Below are 7,665 nucleotides of genomic sequence, written 5' to 3'. Positions count from 1 at the left end.
CAAGATTTGGAAAGGTAAATCCTCTCCCTCTGATTTCTGTGACTCTCCAGGGCATTTAGATTCATGTGGTTTCTTGTACCTCGTGCTTTCCCTAAATGGTACCAGGATGATTGTGTTAATATTTGGCTCCTTCTACCTTCCTTGTCCAACATTTTTAGGACAAGGGCTCCCTTCTTCATCAAAGACAACTGCTGGGGCTCCTACCATCATACCTACATTCTAGAAACCTGGAATTAGAACTCGCAAATACACATGCACATGGTCACATTTTTTTCTATGGACATGTTTTTTTTCATTTGAGCACTCATGTTATCTGTAAATATTAGCTAATTTATTAAGGAGTGGAGATAAGGTGAGAACTAAGGAAATCTGATGTCATTCTCCGCATTCTGCCATGGCACCTCTTACCCTTCACCTACATGAGTTGTACTTTTTTCTACCCAAAACACACTTTTCCTTGATGCACAGTCACAATCACATGCACTTACACACTTCAACTAAGACTACTTATTTAGAGGATTAAGAATATTTACCAAGATTTCATTGAAATACTTATTCTTTTTATATGAAAATTTAACTGAAAATATAAAATGTATACTGATGAATTCACAAATATAGCCACACACATAAATTAACACAAAGTATAAATACTCATTTACTCACCACCTAGATCAAGAAAGAGAATATTATCAACACTCAGAAATTCCCCTCATGTCCCCTTTGGGTCATCAGAAATAGCCACAACTCTGACTTCTAGCCTGGCAAAGCGGTAGACTTCAGCATATGCTCTGTACACCTAACTTCCAACTTGAATGCCAACAGGACTGAGCCATGCAGCCTGCTTGTATGCATCACAGTTGTCTTGGCCCCTTTCTGCCCCCACTGTTCCTCTAGAGAGCTTCAGTGATGGTACCAGGCTCTATGGATCTTGTTCTCCATGTCTGCTTCTTGGATCAGTCAAGCTTACCTGAATTAATGGTCATTCTATGCATTCCTTTAATGGTTGTAACTCTGGAGAACATCTTTTCATGATGGAGAGGCAGATAACAAGGAATCTGTTTTTATTTTTTATTATTGAAGTAACATTGGTTTATAACATTGTCTAAGTTTCAAGTGTACATCATATTTTGGCTTCTGTGCAGACTACATTGTGTTCCCCAACAAAAGGTTAGTTGCCTCCACCATTGTACAAGTGTCCTCCTTTACCTCTTTTACCCTCCTCCCTTCCCCTCTGGGAGCCACCAATCTATTCTCTATATCTATGTGTTTGTTTGTTGTTATTGTTGTTTGTATCTTGCACATACGAGTGAAATCATATGGTATTTGTCTTTCTCTGACTTATTTCACTTCGTGTAATATCCTCAAGGTCCATCCATGTTGTCACAAATGGTAAGATTTCATCTTTTTATGGCTGAGTAGTATCCCATTGTACATATGTACCATTTCTTCTTCATTCATTCATTGATGGGCCCTTAAGTTGTTTCAAAGTCTTGTTATTGTGAATAATGCTGTAATGAACATAGGGGTGTATGTATCTTTTCAAATTAGTGTATTCATGTTCTTTAGGTAAATACCCAGAAGTGGGATAGCTGGATCACATAGTAGTTCTATTTTTATCTCTTTGAGGAATCTCCACACTCTTTTCCACAGTAGCTGCAGCAGTCTACATTCCTACTAACAGTGAATGAGTGTTCCCTTCTGTCTGCAGCCTCTCCAACATTTGTTATTTCTTGTCTTTTTAATAATAGATATACTGAGGCCAGACCACTGGCACAGTGGTTAAGTTGCCATGTTCCACTTTGGTGGCCTGGAGTTCGCTGGTTCGTATCCTGGGTGCAGACATGGCACTGCATGGCAAGCCATGCTTTAGTAGGTGTCCTACATATAAAGGAAAGGAAGATGGGCACAGATGTTAATCCAGAGCCAGTCTTCCTCAGCAAAAAGAGGAGGATTTGCAGCAGATGTTAGCGCAGGGCTAATCTTCCTCAAAAAAATAAGTAAATAATAGCCATTCTGATGAGTGTAAGGCAATATCTCATTGTGGTTTTGATTTGCATTTCCTTAATAATTTCTATATTATTTTTGATTGTTTGGATCTTTTTTAAATTTTTTAAAACTTTGTCTTGAGTAATCTGACATCTACTGGTGTTTGGGATACCCATCGTTTTTCACCATTTCGTGAGACTAGTTTAACTTACAATGTTCAGTGATCTTGAACTTGGGTTTCAGAAGTTACTTTCTACCTCAACTTTTATCATGTTGACTGTATTTAATTTGCTTATGTTGTTATTTGTATTATTTGTATTTATGTGCACATGCTATAATATGAGTTCCTGTCACCACAAAAATCATAGTTTTTCTCCTAAAATTCCAGCTAAATACTAAAATATATGAACAATGAAATTTTATTTATATAATTTCCATCTAACACTAAAAACTAAAGCGTTGTTTTTAGGAGTATATATTTATGTAATACTACAATAAAAAAGTTCTGGTAATGATTACTATCAAATTTACTTTGCAAATTATGCAATCAATATTGTTCAAAGTTTTTCAAATCTGATAGAGGAAACATCTGATGCAGGAGACTTAAAAAATAATAACTAAGTTCATATAAGATCTTACATGAGATCCTGAAACAACAATAGACATAAGTAAAAAAACTGATGAAATGTTAATTTCCTGGTTCTGATCATTGTTTATGGCCAAGTAAATGATAAAATTAGGAGAAGTGGGGTGAGGGCTACATGGAAATTCTCTGTATTAATTTTGAAACTTTTCTGAAGTTTAAATGTATAATATTGTTTTTAAAAATATAAAACAATATTTACAATAATAAATATAAAACAATATTTACAATAATAATAATTTACCATATGTTTATCTTTGTGTTGAGGAGAGGTATAGGTAACTGCGTTTCTTGAACGTGGGAGCCCATTATGTGAATTGTTTTGGAGCTGTATCTTCAGTGATTCAATAGTACATTTTGTTTTGTCATATTTTATAATGTAAAACAGATAAAATTCATTTATAGTGTGATTATTTCTCGAAGAAACCCTGCTGTTGCCTCTGCCATTAAGTTATAAGAGGAAATTAGCTTTTTAAAATCTTCATAATATTGGCCACGGCCTCAAGGAAGCTAGACAGTCCCTTTGATGGGCACTTTGCACCATGTGTTACTAGACCAGGCGCAGTGGAGCCTCATCTGATACTTATCTTGATCCTACCCCCACAAATCCAGGTCTGAGAGCCAAGGAAGGCTAGGACATCATGCCCCCCCTCTTTTATTGGCTTCCTAAGCATTGGGACATCAAGCTCTGAGTAGCAGTACTTTATCCAACATTGTGCTTGAGTATATGATATCATTCCATTAAAGATTATTCTGTAATTTTAAATGTTCATATTTTTCATTAATGAAAAAAATCATTAGTGATAGCTTGATAAGTTAATTTTGTCATGCAATGGAATAATGTACATCAATTTTGAAATGTTAATTGTGAGTGACATCAGCATTGCAACAGATTGAGTCATTCCCTTCATCTCTCCCTTCAAAGTCACAATCAGTGAGACATCCAGTGACCAATAAAAGACTCTCTGCACAGCACACCAGAACACTGGATTGAACCAAGCATCTATACATCTGCAGGTGGTTGGACTGGACCTCAGAAGAAAGTGGAACTAGGGAGCAGCCCATTCTCTCTCCTCCAGCAGCAGTGATGCAAAATGCAGATCCTCACACTGGCACACATGCCAGTGTTTGCAGGCTGCAAGGATAAACACAGCACTCATGATTTGGCCCCTGACCCCACAGCAGTGCTGGGTGGTGTACACGCCCTGAGATTACAAGACACAGAGTGGAGCTGGCAACCTGGCCTCCTTGTCCTCCACCAGCAGTGGCACTGGTCTTTCCAACAGAGAGTACTATACCCAAGGTACGAATTACATAAACAGGGACCGGGTGTCCTGTCTGAGTTTTCAGAGCAGACCATCAGTGCATGTGTGCCAGCACCGGCAATGAGAAGCTGTGGCCCCTACCACTCACGGTGGTGACAGGTGGTGTACACAGCCTGATGATTTGGGACACAGAAAAGAGACAGTGACCTGGTCCCCTCTCCCAGGAGTGTCATCAATATTTTCAGGAGTGGAGACTGCATCTGAGGTGATAACTTCCTCAGCAGGGGCAGGGTGCCTTGATTTCAGGTTTCAGAGACCACCAGCATGTGCACCAGCACCAACAACCAGAGCCTGTGGCCCCTGTCTCATCTGAGTGGCAGGTGGCACACACATCCTGAGGCTTCAGGACACAGAGTGGCGCCAGAGACCCAGCAACCTCCTCATCCCCAGGCAGTGGCACTGGTCTCTACAGCAGGGGAGACAGCAAATAAAATGTGGATTTCACTTGCAGGAACAGTGTCCTGACTTCAGATCTCAAATAAAAGCACACCAGTGGATGCCAGTGACCAGAGACTGCAGGGCCAGTAACAACACTTGTGGCTTGGCCTCTTCTCACCCAGCAGTGGCAGGTGGCACCTGTGGCCTGAGGCTTCAGGAACCATAGTGGAACCTGAGACCCAGTGCCCAGTGGCAGCACCCCTTACACTAGTTCCACCACCAGCTGGGGCTGCACACAAGAACTCTGGCCCTTGACATGAACAGCAAAACCTGTGAACCCAGCACCCCAACACCACAGGATAACCCAGGAGGAGCACCACCTGTGCTGCCTTGGGCAGCAGCATTCAAGCCTGTGGAGAACCTACAGAGAACAAGAGGGGGGACATGAGACTCAGGCTACACCAGAAGCTGCAGAGTGGTCACAGCCTGGTGACTCTGGTGGAAACACCTGAGGCTGAAGAGACATCAAAAGCAATGAGACACCACTGTCCTCAGATGCATGAGTGGCACAAGGAGGGCACTGATGATGCCCCTAGCAGAGGCAGTTGAGGATGAAAAGTGAAGGCTCTCAAATATAACCAGGAAAGCTCAGAACCAAAGTAGCCAAAGCTTAACCCAAATAAGAAAGGTGATTCTACCACAAATGCACAGGCAGAGCATAGATGCACCAAACACCGTGAACTACAGTAACACAGCAGAACAGAAGAATGACAGCTCTCCAGAAACAAAACCTGAAATCACAGAAGATTACAATCTAACTGACAGGGAATTCAAAATAACTGTCGTAAAGAAACTCAATGAGGAGACAGGGTCAGGATGGTAGTATTGGCAGACTCTGAACTCACCTCCTCCCACAAACACAATGAATTTACAACTACTCTTGGAAGAACACCAATGAAAGAGAACCGAAAACTGGAACAAAAAGAACCCTCACAACAAGGGACAGTGCAGACTGAAGTGGAAGAAGCAGAAATTCCTTTCTGCAGAGAAAAAAGCCACCTTTGAGCTGTGGCACTTCACAGCAAGACAGAAGCAATCCTAAGGTTTGAGGCCTTCCCTGAATCAGTAGGGGGCCTGAGCAGGGGTGCATTACTGCATAAGCATCATTCAGAAGCAGCACAATGGAGACAAATGTCATAATCTGGCTTTGATTGCTATTCATAGCAACAGGGAATACACCTAGAAGAGCTATCACACATAAGGGGAAAAAAACCCAGCTCTTGAAGGGCTCACATACAAATTCACCCATTTTGTAAAGCAATCTAAAATCACCAGAAAGAAAGGTATGCAGTCCTTTGGAGAAAAGAGTCACCTGATAGGCTCTGGGTGTATCTAGGTGAGAGGTAAGACCTCCCCAAGGACAGAGACATTGGTAGCAGCCATTATTATGACCTAGTTCAGGAGTGCTGACACAGATGTTGGCAGATACAACTGGCCCTCTTCTTCCGGCCTGTTAGCGCTGGGTCCGCACCACCCATCAGAGCACAAATTTAATCCAGCTCAGCCAACGCAGCCAGCCTGCCCAAGGGACTGCCCCACCCAACAGCAAGCCCTCAGGAAACTTGTAGGCCTGCAAAGGTGGAGGATCTGGAACCTTTGCAGCCTGGTGAGTCGGTCCCTCTCTGTGGGGCTGGGCATGAACGTGGGGTGGGCCTGCATTGGTGGGGCCTGTGCAGTGGTGTGACTGGGTCTACTTCAGTGGGTTGGGACATGCACATTGGGGCAGGTCTGTGTTGATAGGGCATGTGGACCTGTGGGTGGTGGGCCTTGACAACTGCAGCAGACTCGTGTTTTGCAACATCCACATAAGGGATCGGTTCCACCAACCAAAGCCTGAAACAATTGGCTGCTCCTGTGTCTGAGGCCTGCCCCATGCAGTTTCCATCTGAAGAAGGGTGACAACAGCATTGCAGGCCAGAGGCCTACAGCAATTGTAAGACCCTGAGACTAGCAACCAGCCACATACTGACTTAACAAGAAAAACTGTAATGAGAATGTGCTGTTAGATCTTGCAGCTAACTGTGCTGGGGCTCTCAATGCTTGATAAAGTGACTGAAGGGACCATAGCTGACACACTTAGCTATGAACTACAACCAGGCAGCCAGGGGGACAGCCTAGCCTCCCAAGGCAGCTGCAGCAAAGCAACCCTGCTACAACAGAAGAGCAAAAGTAGCCCACACAGGGGACACTCCTGGAACATTTGGAATTGGTGATGAATGGAAAACACATGGCTGGGCCTCATAAGGCATCTCTTATATAAGGCCATCTCTCCAAGATCAGGCGATGTATCTGACCTACCTAATATATAGATATAAACACAGAGAAAGAGGCAAAATGAGAAGACAAAGGGATTCATTTTAAGTAAGGGAACAAGACAAAACCACACAAAAATAAATAAACAAAACAAAGATAAACAATCTACCTGACAAAGAGTGCAAACTAGTAGTCATAAGGATGCTCACTGAGCTCAGAAAAAAGAGTGCATGAACACAGTGAAAACTTCAACAACGAATTCAAAAATACTTAGAAAAACCAATCAGAAATGAAGAATACAATTCCAGAAATAAAAAACTCACTAGAGGGACTCAATAACAGATGAGATGACACAGAACAATGGACCAGCGAGCTGGAAGAAAGACTACAGGAAATTGTCCAAGCTTCACACATGAAAGAAAAATAATTAAAAAGAATGAGGACACTAAGAGAACTCTGGGACAACATCAAGTATGCTAACATTTGTATGATAGGTGCCCCAGAAGGACAAAAGAGAGACAAGAAGATAAGAAACTATTAGAATAAATAATAGCTGAAAACTTTCCTAACTTAAGGAAGGAAACAGACATCCAGGCACAGGAAGCACAGAGAGCACCAAACAGGATAAACTCAAAGAGGCCCACACCAAGACACATTATCATTAAAATGTCAAGATTTAAAGATAGAATCCTGAGGGCTGGCCCAGTGGCATGGCAGTTAAGTTCACACATTCTGCTTCATCAGCCCAGGGTTCATGAGTTCAGATCCCAGCCATGGACCTAGACTCCACTTATCAAGTCATGCTGTGAAGGCATCACACATATAAAATGGAGGAGGATGGGCATGGATATTAGCTCAGGACCAATCTTTCTCAGCAAAAAGAGGATTGCAGCTGGTGTTAGTTCAGGGATAATCTTCCTCAAAAGAAAAAAAAGAAAGAATCCTAAAAGCCACAAGGGAAAGGCAAAATTTACATACAAAGGAAACCTCCTCAGGCTATCAGCTGACTTCTCAGCAGAA

This window comes from Equus quagga, chromosome 9 (genome assembly GCF_021613505.1).
Source record: "Equus quagga isolate Etosha38 chromosome 9, UCLA_HA_Equagga_1.0, whole genome shotgun sequence".
NCBI lineage: Eukaryota > Metazoa > Chordata > Mammalia > Perissodactyla > Equidae > Equus > Equus quagga.
Note: the sequence above shows the minus strand (reverse complement) of the source record.